This window comes from Pseudonaja textilis, chromosome Z (assembly GCF_049901715.1).
Source record: "Pseudonaja textilis isolate UNSWEBS1 chromosome Z, rPseTex1.2, whole genome shotgun sequence".
Lineage (NCBI taxonomy): Eukaryota > Metazoa > Chordata > Lepidosauria > Squamata > Elapidae > Pseudonaja > Pseudonaja textilis.
Genome location: NC_142008.1, coordinates 61,231,908 through 61,255,294, shown reverse-complemented (window position 1 = coordinate 61,255,294; position 23,387 = coordinate 61,231,908). Strand labels below are relative to the sequence as shown.

The 23,387-nt window shown below is 38.7% G+C and overlaps 1 long non-coding RNA gene across 2 annotated transcripts; it reads right to left on the bottom strand.

The window, feature by feature from the left end:
• Positions 1–3,663: 3,663 nt before the first annotated feature.
• Positions 3,664–18,159, bottom strand: LOC148124037 (uncharacterized). 2 transcript variants are annotated; one of them, XR_015740410.1, is made up of 5 exons: positions 18,053–18,159; positions 16,218–16,321; positions 8,416–8,502; positions 6,944–7,007; positions 3,664–5,948 (listed from the first exon to the last, which is right to left on the bottom strand). It is a non-coding gene; the product is annotated as an uncharacterized LOC148124037 (long non-coding RNA). The 2 variants fall into 2 exon arrangements; XR_015740409.1 differs by lacking the exon at positions 6,944–7,007 and having other exon boundaries at positions 5,296–5,948.
• Between the last annotated feature and the right edge of the window lie 5,228 nt (positions 18,160–23,387).

The following is a 23,387-nucleotide window of genomic DNA, read 5'->3' as shown; positions in this document are numbered from 1 at the left end:
TAGGATTATTAGGATGTTTTCCAGAGGCCTTTGATCTGGGTCAGATGGTCCCTGTTGAAGGGTGGGTGATTTCTCATATTTTCCCTTCTATGTTTGACCTTCTTCTCCGAACTCTATGCAATTTGAGAAGAATCTCTGTGATCATATTTAATTCAAACATAGATCCTTTCTTTTGTTCTACGAGGAAAAATATAAAAGTTGACTTAAACACCCATTGTAAATTGAAGTTCCTTATTCCTCCTCCCAGTGTTTGTTTTCTGGAAAACCATTATTTAACTAGCCTGAATCTAATTTTTTCCACTGAAATATGATGATATATTAAATAATCGTATCTATACCTTTATTTCTTTGACATTAATTATATTAATTTTATTAAGATACTGAGCAGAGGTCTCAAACTCAGTTTACCTGGGGACTGCTGGAGGCAGAGTCTGGGTGAGGCTACAGGCCGCGCAGGGATTCACAAAACATTTGTTCAAATATCCTCAAATGTCATCAACAGTTAATGATTTCACATACATGAACTGTCCTGAACACGCCAGATAGGAACATTGAATGAAGATCGAACGGTTCCTCAGAACAGCTATCAGCGCCGCGCAGGAGACTTTGACGGCGCTTCCTCTCACATGTCTGAGCCACATTTTGGCGAGAGAGAGGCACTTGAGACCCTGGTATGGCAAGATGAGTCATCAGTAAGTCTGGACCTGTACTTGGACTTGTTAAAGTTTAAAATTTGGAGAAGAAGCCTGTCGGAGGAACAACAGTAGGGACTTCCTTCAGAGGTCCATACTCCCCTATGACTGCACTATTATACTTTCATGTCATGGTGGGGGCCACAGGATTATCGTCCCTGCGGGCACCTAGTTGGCCTTGGGCCTTGAGTTTGAGACTTCCCTGTGCTAGGTAAAAAAGAAGGAAAAGTGAAGAAACTCTTCATTGAGACTCTCCTTTTCTGATAATAAATAGTGAATATATCTTGATCCAATTTCTGAGTTGTGTGAGAATGTGAATATTTGTGTTATTGCATTATCGGACAAAAGGGATTAATTGATCCAGTAAATAGACAGCCCAATAGGTTACATTTAATCTAAACAAATTCAGTCATGCTAGGTTAGCCTAATGAGCCAGATGGAACTTGATTAATTGGTTCCATTATTTATGAAATTGTGGGAACCGATCATCCCATCCAGTTGGTGAATTTGTATCTGTGTTTGTCGGCCATCAAGTCCCGAAAGAGAGCTAGAGAAACGAAATTGTTTAAAAACAGGTCCGTTCCCCAAGGTCTGGGTATGATGATCTTATTCTCAAACCAAATCCAATTGACCGAATAGCCTATCTAATTTTCAAGACTATAAGTCTTTAAATATTTAAATAGATCAGGAACATTGACTTCTAAATATATTAATGAGATCAAATAGTTTCATTAAGATCGTCATATAATGGAACCAATAAGCTATTAACATTATAAATAATCCTGAAAAACAGTTTACGATCATTTTATTATACCTTTATAAAATACAGTAAAATTAGTTGATCTTATTTATTTCTATATTAAACTTTGTGTTAGCATTCATAATTTATATTATGCAAGAAAGTCAATTTAAGATTAATTGGCATAGGCTTTTCCTCTTTTAAAATATTATGGGAAAATATTACTTATCTTCTTCCATTTTGTTATAACTTTATTGTAATTTTTTTAATGTGAGCACTGGCCCACATTATTAAATGAAGATTCCCGATACCTGCTCTCAAAGATACCATATTTTTGGAATATAAGATGCACTTTTTCCCACCCAAACATGGGTGGAAATGTTTTGTGCGTCTTATGCAGCTAAATGTTACAAAAGACCCACCACCCACCACGCGCCCCACCGTTTGGCTTCTGCCTCCCAATAATTGCCTTCTTGCAGAAAACCGCAGCAAACAGCCTATTTCAGTTTCAGCACAGCCTGATTAGCACAAGCAGCTGATTCTTGGTTGGATTAGCCTCCTGACTATCAGATGTTTCAGGCTGCAGGGATTGCCATAGCCTATTGCCACCTCATGCATTACGGCCCATTTTCCACCTTTTTCCAGTCTGCAGCCAGAATGGGCAGAAAATGGGGCATATGGAGGCCCGAAAAGGGGTGTGCAAAGGCTGAAAAGAGAAAGAGGCCAAAAATAGGTACATGGGCAGCAATAGGATCTGGCGATACCTGCAGCCTGGAAATAGCTGATTGTTGGGAGGCCAATCCAGCGATGTGATCCTGGCTGCTGTGCTAATCAGGCTGTTAACTGAAACTACAAATAGGCTGTTGCTGTTTGCCAAGGAGGAAGAATTGCTGGGAGGCAGAGGTGAAGGCAGATTTTTTTCTTGTTTCCTCCCAAAAGCTAGATGCATCTTATACTTTGGAGCGTCTTATGCTCTGCTTCTCAGGTAAGCACAGAGCCGGAGACAGAAGCCTGAAGATGATGAATGAGACTTCATGACGTTGCCCTAGAATACTTGAATCTTAGCGTGGAAAACCAGAACAACCAAAAGATCCACATACAAATGCCATGAGAACTCAAAATATATATATATATATATATATATGTTTCTTAAATTTTCAGCAGTACTTACATGCTATGGCATTCAGCTCTGTTCCAGGTATTTTCCCACATCATTATAGTTGTGCTTTTAAAGTTGTAGCAATGTTTCGGCAGAATCTAATCTGCCATCATCCAGGCTTCTGATTGTGTCTGTCTGCAGAGTCAGGCCCCACAGTTGTTTCAGATTTAAATTTGGGGCAGCCTATTGCTGTGCCAGAATGGTTTTTCTTCACATCCCAATTGGTTGGGAATCTAGGGTCTGTGTTTATTGGTCTGGGAGTTTGCTGTGTTCTGCTTGATTGGTGTTTCTAATATCTTCTGTCTGTTTAGTGGCTCTTTTTGTGTCTTGATTGGTTGGCATAGTTTTTATGGGTCAGAAAAATAAACATGCCTACTTCCAGAGAGCACCAAATTAGAGACGGACTTATTCAACTATGGAATAAAATTAAAAAGAACCACTACGTTAAAATAACCATGCTGGCTGTCGACCGATGGAGGCATTAATATATCCGAATGTTTACAATGGAATTGGCAAAAAAGAGGAACTACAAAGATTTGCTAGATGAACAAGGAAGATTAAAAATTATACAGGAATTACAACAACAAATATAGATATAGACTGGTGGCCATATATGCAAGTACAGGCAAGGTATAAAAAAGATAAAGAATATGGATTTTATTTGGATAAGCAACAATTAGATAAAATTTTACAAGGAACCGGAAAAAGAAGATATCTAAACTATACAATTATCTTTTAAATTTTAAAATGGAAGAAGAGGTAGTTAAGGAAAGAATGGTAGCCTGGGTGAAAAATGTGGGACATAACATATAATTGGAACACTGGGAAAAATGTGGGGGACAAATTATAAACTAACATTGTCCACAGCATAGAGAAAACATGTACAAAATGTTTTATAGGTGGCACTTACCCTCCACCAAGTTGCCTAAAATGTTTATAAATCAAAACCCAGAATGCTGGAAGTGCAAGAAAGAAAGGAGTACATATTTTCATATGTGGTGGACCTGCCCAGAAGTTAAAAACTATTGGAGCATGATTCAAATATGACTAGAAGAAATAATAAAACAATACACTGAACTTCAATCAGATTTATTTTTACTGGGTATAATAAAAGGGAAATACAGTAAAACCGGTAGGTATATTAAGCTACACATGCTGCTAGGATCTCATATGCACAATTTTGGAAACAGGGAAATATACCACCAGAGGGAGCAGTTATAAAAAAAAATATTAGACTGCACAGAAATGGACAAGCTGACCCTAAACTAAAAGATAAGGATGAATCAATATACTATACAGTCTGGGATGTCTGGTATGCATGGTTTAAGAATAGGACAAAAAATAATGCTGTAATTAAATAAAAAATAGGAAATACATTGAATGTAGAATAAATGGGAAGTATATGATGAAATAAGCGAAATAAATATGGAATAAGAATAAAGAAAATAATATACAATTGTAATGTATATCATACTATGTATAGAAATAAGATTACAAAATGTAAATGATGTCTTTGACATTGGTATAACTGTGTATATACTTTTATGTTTTTAAACTATTTGAAAATTGAATAAAGTTTATTTAAAAAAAGAAAAAAGGAAAGTAAGACCTGTGAAGGAACACCCTAAGGACTTATATTGAAGACATTTCAGTGTAAATTGTTTATAAATGTGTTTCACTAAATTATTTTCTAGGAAAGAAAATGAATAGAGGAAGGATTGCACGGAGCATCATCAAATGGCCAAGTTCATTTTTTTTGCCTTTAAAAAAACGGGTACCTCATTTGTTTTACTTTTGCATAATAATATAGACATTTCATTTTCATAACGCAAACTATTTAATCACAAAATCAAAGTTTCATTTTTTTTATCTCAATCACAAAGTCCACAAGTAGTTTCCAAGTAGAAACAAAACTAATTGTATTCTTTTCTTTAATCAAAGCAGTCAATTTAGCCATCTCTGCTTTTGCAGCCATTCGTCCATTGTGGGAATCAAGTACCATTCCATTTTTGTGCATTGGGTGCTCTTGATATTGTCAGCATATATAACATCGAAGTTTTAAATTTTCTGCATTCACTTTTTATATTGCATCAGTATTGTGTAGTTTGTATACAGCTTCCCTATAATTATTATTAAAATAATTTAATAATATTTAATATTATTTTTGGGTGCCAACGTGGAGAGGATAGGAACAGAAGGAGGAGAAATCTAAATAAAGCAACAAGTTAAAAGCTAAACTGAAAATGCACTTAAAATATCAGTTAATGTGAATATATGTAGCAAGTTTCAGAGACCGATATTTCTTCAACCTAAGAAATATTTTGTGCTGTGCAATTCAAGATCCAAGTTCAGAATTACAATTCTAAAAAGGAATTGAGGGATGACTTGTTTTATTTCCTACAATCTGAGAAATATTCCCCATATGGTCTGAGAATTACTCATAGCAAACATCAATGATTGATATTCAATTCAGTAACTATCCAATGATCAAATAATTGCCCCAACCTAACTAATATCCTACTTTAATGCATTCTATTATGCATCTATTGTGGGTCAGCCAAAGAATGGTGTTGTTCATATCTATGTTTACAAAAAGCATCATTCTCATTATATACATTAAAAATAAAATCTTATCCCTTTGCACATGATCAAATCAATTAGCATCAAGCCCTAATTTTTGAAAAGGACATCAGGCTGCAACACTGTATGGTAAATAAAGTTTTATTTTCTTCCAGCTCTGCAATATTAGTGTCATCAACAATCATCAATCAACTTACGATACACGAAAATAGTACCTATTTATAAATTATAGAAGTGTAAATTTATTTCTCCCAAAATATAGTACAAAAGCTATATATTAATAAAGGAAGTCTTGCAATCTGGATTCATTATGAGCAAAAGCTTAAAAATAATGGCCTTTAATAAACAATCAATAGAAGGAAAATAGCTAGCCAACCCCCATTCAGAATGCATTGCAAAATTATTTCAGACAATATGTAACATATGAAACAAAACCCACAATAAAATAAATAGAATCATTCATTTTTGTGAAAGCTCTATTGAAGGAAAATACTTTGATTCCTTTTAAAAAACTATAAAGCTAAATTGAAAATTGTATCCAAATAAAGCACACAGCACTTGATGAACAATCTTTCTTAAAGGCAAAAAATTAACCATATTCATAATCCCAATTGTCAATCTATCCTTTGCTGTGTTTGTAGGTGGAACCTGAATAACTATTCTATCTGCTCCATGTTTCAAAGAACTAATTTGAGGATATGATCTGATTTCAAAGCTGTGCAATCTGTTGCAAAGTGCATACATTGCAAATTCTTCATCATGAGGATCAAATCCAGAGCTAGGAAAGAATTGGAGAGAAAAGGGGGAAGGGGGAAGAAACAGATAAGAAATATTATAAATTATGAGAATACATGGCATGAAAATATTTGTAAGTATATAGCTAACTAATTATAAGACAAATACTTTAATCTTAATCATCAGTGCCCCTAAACATGTTGACAAATCAGTTATTTTTCAGAGTGGCAGTAGGAGTTAAGGGAGACAGCATATGAATGGAACAGTCATAAAAACACAGTGAAAAGAGAGCAGACAACTTGGTTTGGTAACAGACAACACATTGCAAGGTAGGGAGGTGTCTATCACCAGGAATGTACCATAAGTGACATACAACCTATAACTGACTGTATTTTCTTTTTGCGCTTTATGCCCCTCTGAAGTTTAGTATGAACATTTGTTTTAATAGCTTTTGTGTGTGCAAATGTGATGGTGCTGGTACCAGCTTCTAGACAGTGTTGATTTTTGACAACTGTGTGGACAAGTTCCTGCAGTTTTCTTGGCAGGATTTCAGGCTTGTCACTATGTCCTTCATAGCACTTAGAGAAAATGACTGGCAGGTCACCCAGCTGCCTTTATATCTAAGACAGGACTGTAACTCAAGTCTTCTAGATTTAACCTGGTGCCTTAATCACTACAGCATACTGGATTTCTATAATGGTTTAAAGTTATTCATAATTTTAAAATTATAGCTTTCATGTTGTAAAATAATTCAGTATACTTTTCCTATAGATATAATTTGTTTAAGTTTAGTATCACTGCCTTTCTGCTTTTTAAATTGTGACTGTAAATTGCAATGGCTTCTAGTTAATTAGTGCCATTTTCATTTATTAGGGCTGCAGATATGTACAAATTCCACTGGTATAAAGAAGGAATTAAAGCTTGTTAGGAAAATTATTTTAGACAATAAAAATAGTTAAGAATGATCACAAAGGCATGAAGAAGTTACTACTGTTTTAGTGAAAGAAAAGGAAAAACAAATAATTATGTAACACTCACCAACGTACTAACTAAAGCACTGATTGATGATTTATTCAGAAGATACCACTGGAGATGAAGTGAACTATAAAGCCAGGAGAAGAACAGCTTATTGGGTTAGTGTGTTAATCGAAGCAGATGTGACTACAGAAAGAGTATGTTTATTTTTAGCTATGGATATTGGTCAAAACAAACACTACTCTTAATATTCAGCATACTGCTGAGGTTAATTCCAGGTAATTAAGATATTTTATTTTGAAAGCTGTTTTGTATAACACATTGGTGTTGTATTTACATCTGCACAATCTTTCTAGATTAGAATACTTGACAGTAATTTTGATCTCTTTGTTGTGCTCAACAATTCTTGGAAGGTTTGCTAATATAGAAATGAGATCATAAAATAAAAGTTTTGCTTTTTCTAAATAAATAATCCATTTTGGATTAATTCAAAATGAAATGTTGGGTCCAATACTGTACTCCTACTAACTCATCTAACATTCAAAGGGAAAATTAAAAAGGATGAAGACCAATGGTTCACAAATATTTGGAATAAAAAGGAAATCACAAGATTATTAGGGGGAGTGGGAAAATGGGGACTGTAGAATAGTCTGGGAAGTTGAAACATATCTATGAAGAAATAGTGGCAAATGACTTCTGTATAACGATCAGATAACTTAATAGCTATGTCCATAAATGTTTAAAACTCAGTGTTTTTAATGGTCTAATTATCTAACGATGCTTTAAGCCAATTAGAGTTGCTTGAGAGTGAGATAGGTAAATTTAATAAATAAATGAATAAAGTTACAGAGAATACAACTCATAGACTACTTTCTCTTTTTTAAATAGACATCAAGATGTCAAGATCTGATTTCACCTTTGCAGTTGACAAATACCGATACTTTTATGCAGAATAAGACAACTATATCATTCATTTCAATTTGTTTAAAAACATCTAAAAAAGTAAGAAAATATGGAACACATGGGAATGAAATAAAAGATGTTCATGTAGTACAAGTTAAAACATTTTCATAAAATTTGTTTCTTCCAATTGTCTTCACATTTATGTTGCATAGATTTCCTTAGCCTTCCTGTTTAACTACATATCAAATACATAAATGCTGACATAGACATCACATATTTTTATCATCATATTCATATTGCCACAGACACATGATAACATTTGGGTGCTTAGCAAACTGCTCACATTTATGCCCAGTTGCAGCATTCTGTGGTCACATGAACATGATTTGCAACCCTTTTTGCCTGTTTCTGGCATTTTTCCTGTTTTCCAGCAAAAAAAAAATCCCACTGGATAGGCTGGATTCACTTAACAACTGATTTGCTTAAAAACTGTGGTGACTCACTTTACAACTGTTGCAAAAACTATCATAAAATCTTGGGAGGTTACATGTCTCTGCTTGTCCACAATAACTTACGATAAAAATTCTGACTCTGCTATTACCTGTGCTCCAAAACCTCTTATCAATTCTTACCAGTGTCCGAGCATTTTCTCGTTCTAAGATCTTCTGAGTTTGTTCAGGAGGAAATTTCAGCACCGAAGTTATAACCTTTGCCATTGTCTAAAACATAAACAAAGGAAATAGTGTTCAAACACTCAAGTCTATTTGTTTATGAAATCTTATGCAATATTCTTAGGAATGTTAATGGAAGCATTGCTTAAAAAAATAGAAGCATGTATTTGTTTCTTATCCCATGATGAAATCTTATGCAATATTCTTAGGAATGTTAATGGAAGCATTGCTAAAAAAAATAGAAGCATGTATTTGTTTCTTATCCCATGATAATTTGTAATATAATTTTTGTGTGTGAATGAATCAAGGGAATATTTACTTAAGATCAACAATTTAAATTACACATTCCATACTGATATCCAGTCTGCATGAAAAGAAGTGGTAGGGGTCAAGAAGACAGAATAATTTATTGACAATGCATTTTCTCTTCTACTAAATTAAAAACAATAGAAATTCAATCACTTAAAAGAGGATGTTCAGCCTACATTTATTTACATATTGTTCAAAATCTTTCCTTCCATAATCCTGGAATTAACTTCCAAATTAATATAGATTTTCAGATACATTGTTGGATTATATTCAATACAGGGGTGAGATTCTACCAGTTCTGTCCACTTCTGTAGAACCAGTTGCTCTGAAAAGCAGCAAACAGAGAGCATACATAGAACCAGTTCTATGTCTGCTGCTGTTTTGGCCCACCCACCTACCCGGGCTCTTCTTTGACCTTTATTTCCTGCTTTTTCAACCACAGCTGCTTTGCGCAACACAGCTGAAAAAGCAGGAAAAAAGGGCTTTTCCAACTGCTGTGCACTTGCAGGCAGGAATGCTCAGCTGTCCAGGCAGCTCAGCAGGTCATAAATTGCACTCGTGCAACTCACGCATGCGCGTGTGACGCAGAGCAACAGAACCAGCAGTTATACCTGTGGGATCCCATCCCTGATTCAATAATATTGTCCTATAAATGTTCATATTTATAGTAGTAGGTGATCTGTTATTTTATCTATTGCACTGCTTCAGTGTTATCTGACAATATACTGTACATAGGCCTTAGATTGGAGAAATGAAAGAGGATTGTTTTGCAAGATTGTATCACGATTAAAGATCCTAGTTTGCATAAACTAGTATAAACATATTTGGGATAAAATCCAGCTTGCATATATGGTTAAATATATGTTTAAAATATATGCAGATAAATTTGCTCAACACCTGGCAAACAAAGTCACTCAAACTCATTCCCAGTTGGAACCTAACTGTGGTGCAGGGCCATGTGAGATGCCTGGGGAAAGATCTTGCCAATTATCTGAGAACAATTTGATCCTGTTGACCAGTTGAAGTAGACATGCCCTCAATGCTGTCAGTGCAACCACCTGTCAAATAGATCCCTATCCTGCGTTGGTTTGTAAAAGCTGCTAGGATGATAACTGCCAGGTGGGCTCAGGGAGAGATAAATTCTTCACTGCAGGACTAGACATGCATGGAAGCTTTTAAGGAGGTCCTGATTTGCCCCATCTTCAAAAAAACATTGCTTGATTCTAACTGCTTGAACAATTTTCATCCACTTTTTATCAAGTGGGTCCCTTGCAAACCGAAAGAGAGAATGTTGAATAGGAAACATCCCAAAGGGCAATTAAATGCAGTTTTCCATTCATCTCCCTCCTTAATTCGAACTCAGTAGTATGCTTCTCTCAAATCAAGCTTAGTGAAAATTTTACTTTGGCAAGATGGGCCAACACGTCCTTCATTAAGGAGAGTGGATACATGTTTTCTATGCAAATTCCGTTAAGATTATGGTAATCCACACACAAGCGAAGAGAGCCATCTTTCTTTTCTCAAAACAGCACTGGGGCCGCCACTCGAGGCCCAGCAGGCTGGATGAAACCTCTCTCAAGGTTCTTATCGATAAACAACTGTAATTCTTCTAACTCCTGCTGTGTCATCAAATACAATTTAGGCTTAGGGAGTTTCACCCATGGCAGAATTTCAATGCTGCAATCTGTGGGGTGATAAGGGGGGAACACATCTGATCCTTTCTCACTAAAGATCTCCCTTAAGTCCCAGTACTCTTCAGGGATTTTTTCCTCCCCCACAATACTTTCACTGCCCATTGACATCAACTCCATGGACTTCCGGGGCTTTTTTAGAGACCGTGCCATCCCTTCTGGTGGCTTATCAGTGCATGGGTGCAGTAGCCCTTTCCTCCAATCCACTTGGGGATTCCATTTCCTAAGCCAGGGCAAGCCAAGTAACAATGGGCACTTCATCCCAGGGGCAACAATAAAACATAAAGTCTCTCAATGCCTTCCCATCAACATTTCTGGTTATGGTTGGTTCAGTTAGGAAATGTACGGGGCCAGCCCCAGCTACTGATCCATCCATTTGGTAAAGGCTATGGGAGTTTTTAAAGTTCTTAGTCTTAATCCCAGTTTCTCCACATCTTCTGAGCTAATTACACATCTAGTACACCCAGAATCCAGCAAAGCCAACATCTTGCCCTGGGTGCCAGAGGTCGGCACCCTTAATCTCACTCAGATGGTCATGGGGTCCTTTGAGATTGTCATCGCAGTCTGATTCATTTTCACCAGAAGGGATCAGAGTTCCCAGCTCCTCTCCTTTTGGAGGAGTGAACACTACAACCTCCTCCGCCTTCATTGCAGTTTCGCATGGCTTGGCTGGGGCTTTTTTAAATTTTCTTCCTCCTGCCGGCACCCTTTTGGCTCCAACTTAGCAAGGCAATTGGCAGCCTGGTAACCTTTCTTTCCACATTGGAAGCACACTGTGGTTTTGGGTTTCATAGCTGATCCACCCTTTTGAGGTTTTGGGGCCTCTCAAGGGTTTGCAGGAGATGGCTTGCTCCAGCCAGGACCACCCCTGCATCTGTTTCTGGTCAAATCGATTCCCACATCTGCTGCTAACATGTACCAGAGTTGCAGATCCCTAGGATCTCTTCTGGACAGCTTTGATAAACATCTTCATTCAGCCCATCCTTGAAAGCTTCTATCAGGGCTCCTTGGGATCAACCTTGAATATAGCGTGCCAGCTCTCTAAATTCCTAGGTGTATTCGGCCACAGACCTCCACCCATGATTTATCATTTTCATCTTAATGCTAGCCTTATATTCAGCCAGTGGATCTTCAAATTGGGTGTGTAATGCTGCCATGAACAGGTCATAGTTCATCAATTGAGGGCATTATCATTATGCAGTGTCACCATCCATTTCACAGTTCCCTCTAAAGCTCTGGTGACACATCTCACTTTTGCTGCCTCTGATGCAAAATCATCACCATATTCCTCCATATGGTTCCAAACTTGGGCTAGAAAGAATCCTAACTCTTTTGGATTCCCTCTGTATTTTACTTCCAGCAGAGGAACCCTTGGAATTTGACACCTCGGTGGAATTGCTCCCCCTGCTGGGAAGGGGGAGGGCTTGGGCAGCAGTTGCCGTTGAACTGGCCTGGGCTGATTTATGGGGATGGCTGGCTGGGCTCTCATTGCTTCCGTCTCCCTCCTCTCTCTTCCAGTTTCTTCCTGGGTCAGCAATTCATACCTTTTGTTGAATTTTCATCCGTCCATAGCCTCATTTAAGAGATGTAAGCATGTGCTAGCAGAAAGTTCCTTCTTTGTTCCTCCTGCCAAGCATCCTCTCCCTGGCAGCGTCTGGTAGTCGTCACCCTGGGGGTTTTTCCTCTGGGACTTTCCATCCAACTCCCAAAGACCATTTGGGTCGGACCACCGGTTTCTCTCTGATCTGTAACCCTGCCAGCAGCTCGGCCTCCCCTTCAGCATCAAGATGCAGAGAAGTTGTATTTCCAGCAGCTCCCAAATCTTTCTGGTCGCTGGCTGAATTAGACACTGTTTTTCAGACCCCCTCGGAAGATAAAATTTTAAATCTCCGGGTGGGCTGATAAACTGAGATCTTGAATACTGTCAAGTGAGGCTCCAATCAAAATCCAAGAAAGAAAACCTTAGAGTCCATTGTTATAGAGAAAAGAACTTTTACTGGAAATCAAAGTGGTAGCATCAAAAGAATTCAAGATCTGAGGCATTAGGCGTGAAAATCACATATACAAAGTTATGGCAACATTCCCACCCTTGATAGTTCAAACTGGCCATCCAATCTGAGGTGTGTGTATAATGTCATGTGGGGCATCTTCAGGTGGTGTTTCAGACATCTGGCTTACCAGGGTGGTTGACCTTGGCCTGCTCAGATAAGAAGCTACAGCTGCGCAATAAGCAAGTCCTCCTAATGACTGTTACTGATCGTTGATGTAAGTCTGTTACTGAACTGTTTTTGATACTGGACTTTGTTATTTGGATTATCCCTGGACTGAAAACTGACTGCTTTAACTGTGAATGACTTGGACTGTGTTGAACTTTGCTTAACCGTTTTACTGAAAGTAAAAACCTACATTTTACTATACAGTGTATCTGTGTGCTAGTTGTGTGTTATTCTTCATCACTCTCACTACGTCTCCCTATATGCGCTCATTCTCATAATGGGGAATTACCTCAACAGCTCTCCACTCCTTTTTAACAGGAGATGAGCAGCAAGTAAGTAAAATAAACAAATATTGTCAATGACAGCAGGAAATATAGCTTTGATATAAGGAAATCTAAGGCTTTTTGTCTATTAAAAAAGTATGGTGTGAAAGCCTTAAGTGATCAAAATCATGTTGGGTGAAGGAAAATCTATGGGTCCACTTATTGTTGTGGCCCGCCAGCTGCCAGCAGAGCTGGTGACTAACTTGGACAGTGAGGAGGTTGGGGAGGAACTTGGGCCACTCCTGGAGTCTGGGGAAGGCTCTAATGGATGCTCTGCTTCAGAGGCAGAGAGGTGGCCAGGGCCATCCGACATTTATCAGCTGCTTTTTGAGTTGGAGATGTGGGAAAGATGAACAGCTGGAGCCTGTTTCGGATGCGTACATGTGTAGAATTGTCAGGAGAAGGGAACAACTAAGGAACAGGGGTTGACTTGGAAGGAAAGGCACAAGTGGACACTGAATGGCTCCTCCCACAGGGAATAAATAGGAGCAAAAGGGGAGGGGTATTACAGGAGACAATTGGTTCCTTTACTATTGTGAAGATATGCTTATCTGAGTTTGTGCCTCACAGAGACTCCATGTCATATATTTCCTTTTACACCATTGCGACTGGAAGCTCTTGGTCTGGCAACTATCCAAGGATTGATAAAGTCTGTTTGTGCAATTAAGCCTTGGAAGGCTAGCTGCAGAACTTTCCTGGGTGTGAATGTTAGGAATTCACATTAACCAAATAAAAAAGGAGTTTTTTTGGGACAAGGAGTCTGTTTCGTGATTCTGTTCAGCCTGGGTCAGAACACTTAATAATGAATCTAATAAATGAAAAATTGTAATTTGGAGTGTAAGGGAAAGGAAATAAGAATAAAGCAAATATGTTTTTGACACATGTCTTTGAGGTTTTTTTATTTGGTTTTAGGCCTTTGTGTAGAGAACAGATCCCTGTTATGTAGAAATATTAAAAAATCACAAACTTTTAAGCTTAAGATAATCTGATATGGAAGGAATATATAAACTGCTGTAAATTAAGAACACTTACTAAGATATAATTCAATTTAGCCTATCAGGATTTTTGAAATTAATACTAAAAGTGTATCAAAGTACACTTTTGCTTTACTTACTTTCTTGCTATTTTAATTGTTGATTCTTTTAACCACATGAAAGCAAAATTAGCATGGTCAGTTCTACATCCAACAAACATACAATAGTCCTCCTTACACCTCACAAGTTATTATTCTAATGGTTTCTTGGGAAAGCAAACCCCACATTCTTTAATCAGGAATGGCCAAGCTAGTTTTAATTGGGGTCTAGGTAAAGGAGTGGATTGGAAACCCTACAGCATATAAATTCTATTAATATGGAGCTCCTGTGGCAAAAGTACTCACTGGTCCAAGAAAGTGTATTTCCTCAAATAGTATTTACATAAGCCTAAGGATAATGATAAGCTTTATACATTTCCTCTTCAATTGGCACATCTTTTGAAGCTATTCTTAAATGGGGACAGCTTTACTTTAAACATAGTAATAAAGCCATCCCTTGATTACAAGAATATGTTGTTCCTAGGGTTGCCCTTAAGCATTGATCAAAATTATGGCTACTATAGCAATTAAGCTATGGTTTATAGTCTTTCCAAGGGTGTCTGCATAGAGGCTGGGGTGAGGAATGTTCTGACCAAGGCTTATTGACACACCAACAAACATATGTTAGTCCCAAAACCTTTTTTTTATTTCAACGGTTGTGAATTTTAGTCATTCACAGCCCATAATGAGTCTCAAACAGTTTGTAATAGTCCCATGGAAGTCTGCCAAAGTCCTTCAGGATAAGTCTGATAAGCACACACCTTTATCTTCCTTGAAATGCTGCCAACGACTAAATTTCCAATTCCAATACAAGGCCAACCGGAGCACAAATTCAACAGAGCTTCAGGTTTCAAACCAACCAGTACGAACAAAGTTGCTTCCTGAAAAGGTTCCTGTCCCTTTGTTCCTCCTTTATGTCTTATGGGAGGGCCAATTACCTCCAAGCCTTACTCCCGAGTCACCTCTTTTGTCTTAACTGTTCTTGTCTTCTGGCAGCTCTGCGCACGCTGGGAACAGGCTCCCCTTGCTCCTCCCCAGATTCTGGAGGCTCCTCCCCAGATTCTGGAGTCAGCACATAATTCCCAGATGGCCCTGTCTCCATTTCTGTATTGGATGCAGGACCCTGGTCCGAGTCCTCCCCAGACTCCTGGACTGGTCCATGTTCCTCCCCACTGTCTGACTCTGCTGCTGTCTCCCAGGATGCCAGCGGACCACAACAAGGAATGATCACACATATCTCATGACATTACACAAATACTGTGACTTGCATACTTCATACAAATACCATCATTTATTTATTTTGTGATATAGTATCTAATTCAGCATTTGTGAGATACCACCACCTATGTCAGTTTGGTATCACTTTAGTTTCTTGCAAATCCCACTGCACTGTACTTATTGTCTCACTTGAAGAAATTGCAATGACTATGTCAATACTGAAGCTGACCTCGGCGAAGCCATCTTGGAGCTTCAGTGTTACCACACTGGAGCAAGGGATAGGGATAGGGATCCGAGATAGCTGGGCTTCTATAGTTAAAATAAAATACTTTCTCAAGACTTTCTCCTGGGAACCAAGGACATTCTCACACCTGGCCAAAGGAAGGAGGAGTGATGTCACCAGAGCAGCGGACGCTGCAGTTATTGAGCCATGTGACTGATTGTTTAGGGTTGGGAGAAAAACGTTTACTTTTAATTTGGTGAAAAGCAAGAGGCCCCTCAGAGTTGGTTTTCACTAGGTATGCACCAGTATATTTCCAATAAAGCTATTCTTTGAGGAATTCACCTGCCTGAGTTCTTGCTTGCAATGGATTTATTACTTGGAAGCCTGACAGATTACTATTTTTCTATTGGGCCAGGTTTATCTTAACTGCTTATTTTTACAGCTTTTATAAGGGTTTTATGTAGTAATTAATACATTAAATAATGTTGTAGACTACTTAAATAAATACGATAATTTTGCCAAAAGCTCTCAGAAACCATTTGATAGAACATGTATCTCCTTCCTATGGCTTGTTGGAAAGTTCATTCTGCCCATCATCCTTCCTCTATCCAAATTTGTCATTTTTGGGCTCCTTTTGTGATGGCATCATAATATTGCAACCATTATCAGAACTATTGGCATCATCACTCAAATGCTTTTAAATATGTATACCTTTGTTTCATGACCCATCATATATTCGAAAACCACCTTCCTCAAGTACTCAAACTCAGTTGGTTCACCAAAAACAGACACATCTGAATGGCAAAGATTCCCATCTGCAGAGAAGAAAAGTTGGACTTTATACTGATCTCTGTTACTACAAACCTATTAAGAAATTACAAAAATTATTTTGGTAAACTTTTTATAAAATATTTTGAATTTGTAATTTTGAATCTAGGAAGGCTCTAATTTAAGGGAATGGGACAATTTGCCCAGCCAACTTGCTGTGGCCAATTCATCATGGCCAACTCACTGCAGAACTTATCACAGACAACTTGCCACAGGACAACTTGCTGTGGAACAATTCAACAATTCTATTTAATTATTTAAAATAAATACAAATAATTTTAGTTTTTGACATTCATATTTCATTCTGTCCCCCCTTTTGCACTTTCTTTAATGATTCTATTCCACAATTTCTTTGGTATTAGTGTAACTCTTGGCCCATAGTGAGTTGTCCTGTAGTGAGATAGCCAGGGCGAGATGGCCAAGGCAAGTTGACCAGACAGCTCTTGTGGCTCCACCTGCTTAAAGAGCAGTTGTGGCTCAGATGCCTTTGCGTAACTTCATGTTGTACACCAGTTGTGCTCTTACCTGGATCCTGAAGCCTGCACATGGTCACTCATGCCCCAGTCATTTCTTGGCTGGATTACTACAACATGCCCTACATGGGGCTACCCGTGAAGAATATTTTGAACCTGCAGCTGATGCAGAATACAGCAGTGCACACAGACTTGGGAGCTCCTAGGGCTGCACATATATCATTACTGCACGAGCTGCACTAGTTGCCAGTTTGCTTCCAGATCCAATTCAAGATGCTGGCTATTATCTTTAAAGCCATACATGGCATAAGTCCAGGATATCTGAGGAGCCATCTCTCCCTAATGGGATAAGCCTGCCCCACTCATGCCAGCAGAAGAGATTTACTGCAGGTCTCATCTTCCAAGGAATTGAAGCAGGTGGGATCAAAGAGAAGAGCCTTTTCTGCTTTGGCCCCATTCCTGTAGAATACTATTCCACAGGAGGTAATAACTGCCCCGTCCATTTGGCCTTCTTGAAGGGTACAAAAATCTGGCTTTGCTGGTTGGCCTGGACCCTGATGCTCCCCATTGGTCCCATCCATTTCTTGGCTCTTCAAAGTGTGGGTTTAGTGTAGTTTTTAATAAAATGTTAATGTGGGTCCATAGTAATCTTTTCACTTGTTTCTATAATTAATAAGCCACCCAGAGTCACCCTGTAGGAGAGATGGGCAGCACAGAAATTTAATAAACAAACACAAATATATAATAACACCTTATTTTCTCAAATAAGGAATGCACATACATTAACTGCATACAAAATATCAATGGAAGTATGTTTCTGCTCTTATAGTGAGCAGATTTCTATGTATATTTACATATTTCAGAAATCTATGACAACATAACTATTTGCAATATTCCTACAAATTGTTTATACCACTAAATATAAGTTACTAAGTTTCTTTAATATCTTTTTGTATTTTGGGATTGTATAAAAAGCCAACTGTAAAATTACTGCTAAAAAGGGCTACAAGTATTTATATTATTATTATTAAAAATTATTGGAAAGTTAAAATGACTTCCTGTTATTGAAACAGAAAATCTACATATAAATGACCTTCTACATAAACCATCTATTGTTTTTACAATTAATACCTCAATAATTTATTCTCAGTTTAATTCCCAGATAACTTGCATATAATTGCAATCTAAATTATGGTTCGAAATATTTCTTTAAGTTTTTTTTTCAGTGTCAAGACAATTACTTACCTCCATAAGGTGTTTTAACTGTTGTGACATATACAGCCTTTTCATAATTTTTCAACTTGTCTTGTAGTGTGTGAATCTAAAAATAGAGTGAATCAGGAAGTGTAATAATCATTAACCAAGATTAATGATCTTGGTTTAGAATAAGAATACTATGAAATGGTGAACACCCTAAAAACAACCATGGCAGTATTTTACACACACACACATACACACACACCAACCATTCACACACGTTTCTCCAAAAAAGCTCGGGTCTTATTTTCTTTTGACCTCCGAAAAAACGGCTGGGCCTTCTTTTTATCTATTTATTTTTTAAAGTTTTTTATTTTTATAACAGACAAAAAAACCCAACTTTCTTTCAGTTGCACAATGTGTCGATTTGGTATATATCTCATTTGCACAATATCTACAATCCTTTTTTCTTGACGTTACATTCATATTATATTCTAATCAACATTCCATATCATTATTATACTATCGTTGAAGTTTTAATTTCAATTTCAGGCTATCTTTAAAAGCAACTCTCAATTCTTACTAAATTATATTCATAATATAGCTTATTCAAAAATAATCAATTATAATATATCATTACTATTACAATATATTTCAATTTCTTATTTTCTATCTAGTCATTGGTAAAATAAATCCTAAATCTTATAATACTCCTTTTCTTCTTGCTCTCTAATTGCTAATGTTATTCTACTCATTTCTGCACATTCCATTATTTTTTTAATCACCTCCTCCTCCGTCGGGATTTTCTCATTTTTCCACTTTTGAGCAAATACAATTCTAGCTGCAGGCAGTTAAAACATTAATAATCAGATATGTTATTTCTTTACTATAACCTTCAGATAGGATCCCCAATAAAAATATCTCTGGTTTTAAATCTATATGCAGTTTTATCATTTTTCCCAGCCATGCGTGTATTTTAGTCCAATATTTTTTAGCTTTTGCACATGTCCACCACATATGGTAATATGATCCAGGTATCTGATGACATTTCCAACAGTTCACCGATTTGTCCTTGAACATCTTTGCTATTCTTGCCGGGGTGGTGGTGGTAAATGCCACCTGTAAAACATCTTATACAAATTTTCTTTATAAGCTGTTGACATTGTTAATTTATAGTTTCTAGCCCATAATTTCTGCCATTTATTCAATCTATCCCATATCCAAATTTTCCTCCCAAGCAATCATCATTTCTTTAGCTTGTTTTTCTTCTAATTTCATTCCTAATAAAAACCCATACATTTTTGTAATCATCCTCTCTTCCGTACCTGTTAAAATTTTATCTAATTCAGTCAATTCTTTGTAAAACCCCATCTTACTTTTTCATATCTAGAATGTATTTGCATATATGAATACCAAGTCATCTTTATCTCTTGTTCATCTAGTTCTTACTTTATTTTGAGTTCACCCTTTTCATTTAAAATTACAGTGTATTTAACAATATTTTCAATTTTAAAAACATTTGGATACGCAAATGCCTCTGTTGTTGATAACCAAACTGGTACTTTCAAATAGTGTTGTTCTCTTATTTTCTCCCATGTTGATAATAAAGCAACTTGAATATAATGTCTCCGAAAGTATCCATGCATTTTGTTAGTGTTTGGGGATAAACCCCCAAGCAGAGTATGCAGCAGCAGTCAAGCCAGGCAGGCAAATGTGAGAGAGAGTGGGCCCAAGAGTATACACACACTGGAGACAAAAAACACTGTTTGTGGTTATAAAATAGTTATTTAATTCACACAGAGATTAAGAAGTGTCATTCAGTCCATATATCATTATCCAGTATATCCATCCAGTTATCAAGTCCATTAACAGTAAATACAATGTCTTTATCTGCTTGTAAATCTTCTCCTCCCGATACCTTTCTCTCAAAGACAACGCTGAATCCACAGCTCACCAGGCAAACAGTCCTTGTGTTCAGTTGAAATGGTATCTGGCACAGTAGCCTCCAAAGTAAGCAGATAGACGTTCCAACACAGCAGACCAGGAACAGAACCAGGTGCATCCAGAAGCCGGGGCTGTTACGTTTCCCTTCCTACCTATATTGTTGCCTGCAACCGCACCCACAATGACATTGCAGTTTCTTGCTTAAAGCTACATAAACACTTAATCCTAGGTTCATATATTTATTCACCCCAAACCAGTTGGAGTATTCATATACCCAACACATTTTACTTTCCTTATACCATAAAAATGCATGCCACCCCAATTGCAGATCATGGCCTTCCAATGTTAACAATCTATTATTTCTCAAAACAATCCATTCTTTCATCCACATCAATATTACTGCCTGATAATATAACTCCCAATTCAGTAACCCAAAACCTCCTCTCATTCTTGTCTTCTTTCCCTGCCAGGCCTTCTTTTTAGAGGGTTCTAATTATTGACCTCAGAGAGATGGCACCAACAGCCAGCGGTGGGATTCTACCAGTTCAGACTATAGAACCAGTTGTTATGATTCTGTGCTGTTCCGAGAGAGAGAGAGGCTGCCCGGGCCCGTGACAGATCCCTGGGCGCAGCAGGAAGCCCAGGATCCTGGCTCCTTACTGGCGGACTCGCCAGCAGTAGAGTGGTGAACCCAGTCGTTAGGCCAGCGCCGCTTGACCGGAAGTGCTTATGGGGAACTCTTCCTGTAACAGACGCGCTCCCCCGGTGCGCAGGGCCGGCAGGAAGGTTCCGCCCGTGGTGTGACCCCTGCTGGCCGGGAGTCGAATGTTCCTCGCTTGAGCGTCCCGAGAGCAGAGTCCAGTCCGCGCTGCTTCTCCCGCCGAAGTCCGCGTGAGTAGCCCCCCCACCGTTGTTCTTGGGTGCCCCCAGTGGACGCCTGGAGGCCTTTGCACCCGGAGGGGGGCCCAGGCTAAGAAGCAGGGCAAAGCAGAGCCTCAAGAGGGGCACCCTGAGAGCAGGAAGAAGATGCTGGGGAAGGGGAGACGCGCCTTTTATTCCTCTTCCCCTCCTCTCCTCCTTTCCTTCCGTCTTCCTTTTCTCCTCCTTCATTCCTTTGCTTCTCCTCCTCATTCGAGCATGCACCGGTTCTTTCTCTTCTACCACCACCCCCTCTTCCTTCTCCTCCTTCACCCTTTTCTTTATTTTCTTCTCCGTCTTCCTCTCCTCCTTCGTTCTTGAGCATGTTCTTCTTCTACTGCCACCTCCACTTCCTTTCCTTCCCCTCTTTCCTTCTGCATCTTCCTCCTCTTCTTTTTCTCCTTCCACTTTTCTTTTTTCCCTTCTCCTCTCCATTCATCCTTCTCCTCTCTTGTCTTTTCCTCCTTCTTCTTGAGCTTCATCTGTTCTTCTACCACCACTTAAACCACTTCCTCCTCCTCCCCCCTTTTTCTTCTGCTTCTCCAATTCTTCCTCCTCCTTCCTGAGCTTCATTTGTTCTTCTTCCACTATACCATTACTTCCTCCTCCTCCTCCTCCTCCTCTCTTCCCTTCTTGAATTCAGAAAGAGCGAATTTCTCTCTCTTCTCCTTATATATCACTGGGTAGGCCACTCCCCCAGGAATACTATCCAGGGAGTCCCCAACGTACAATCATATATTTAGCTATTGTTCAAGGTTACATTGGCATTAAAAAGTGACTTATGACCATCTTTGCATTTACAGTACATTCCTACAGTTTGCAAGTCTTATAGTTGCCATGGATGGGCACCTCTGATAACTAAACTAAGAGGTGGCAGAGAAAAGCTCTGTGTAAAACTGTCTATGGAGATTCTCAGGGATCCTTTGTCTCAAAGGTGTATTTTTTTTCCTTGAGGAAGAAGAAAAGGACATTTCCTTTCTCATCCAAGAAGCTTCATCACTTCACCATGAATTGATGAAGCTTCTTGGAGGAGAAGCGAAATGTCTTCTTCCACAAGGAAGAAAACATTCAGTTGCTTTTTGAAAAAGCAGCTTGGACATAATTTGTGTGAAACTCCACTTCAGTTTCCCTTCTTCAAAATGTACTTTTCAAAAGAATTGGGATGAAATTTGAAAATAAGTTTTAAGGGCCGCATTTCTCCATTGTGAAAAGTGAGAATACTTTGTCTTAGGCTGAGTTCATATAGCTTACTGCTTTTTTTCCTCCTGGTGCTTTTACTTCTTTTGCAAACTCTGTTGGTATCAGCAAAAGTAGAAATTGTTTCATGCAAGACTGCCAGCGTTATCATTTCTCCCTGGCTTCTTCATTTATTTTGGCTTTGGAGGTTTAATGTAGTGAAAGGGCTCTTTAAATGACTTTACATTTTATTTCAAAGTTACACTTGAAATAGGAACCGGCAAATCCTGCCCCTGGCTGGGCCCGTGCCCCTCTCCACCCACCCCTCCATTCCCCTCCCTGCCCAATCAGTCCTTATTGTTCATGTGCAACATTGTGCATACGCCCGACATTGCTGACTGCATTCTTCCCTGCCCAGTCACTCCTTAAGTTATTTCTTTTCCCCCAACGATCAGCTGTTCCTTTGATCAGCTGTGTCAGGATTCCCCTAGCTTACTTACTGCTTTGCCCAGGAGGCTTCCCTGAGGCCCAGAAGGCCCCAAAATGGACCACGGGGGAATGCTGTGTGCTCCCCCCCATGCTTTGTTTTTTTCCTTCCCAAGCCCCAGGGAAGCCTTCTGGGAGCAAAAACGCCCCTCCCCAGGATGCTTCCCTGAGGCCCAGAAGGCCCAAAAAACAGGGGGGGCTGCCAAAAAAGGCCACACCCACCCAGCCACACCCACAGAACCGATTGTTACAAAATTTGAATCCCACCCTTGCTGACAGGCCCACGCAGGAGCCCGCTGCTGGCCCACTTCTTCTGTGGCCATTTGCTGCCACTTGCACACATTGCCCACATTGCCTTCATTTTGCCTTCAAATGCCTGCTGGAAGGCATTTGCAGCCAATAACAGTTTGATCCGGAGCTCTATTATCGGCTGCAGAGGGCTTTATTGAAGGCATTTGCAGCTGATAACAGTTCATACATACACACAGTGGTGAGAGTCAGCTGGTTTGCACCAGTTCAGGCGAATGACCAGCTAACTTTCTGAGCAGTTCAGTGAACCTGTTGTTGGAAGAAACAGCCTTTTGTTTTTTCCACCTTACCTACATTCAATCCTGTCAGGAAGGCAGGAAAGAGATATGTGACGTGCCTGTTTGTGTGTGCTGTTTCTAGCCAAATCTTTATCTTTATTGCCTTGCTAAAGTGTTTTCAGAAACTGCCTCGGTGGTTAAGCCTTGTTATATTGTAACAGCTAATGGTTCTTGGCAGTATACCCAGACTTAATGTAGCCTGAACAGCTTCCCTAGAGTTTTTTCCCCTCTTTGCTGGTATTAGGGGCTTGACTTTCTTAAAGGGAAAGGTG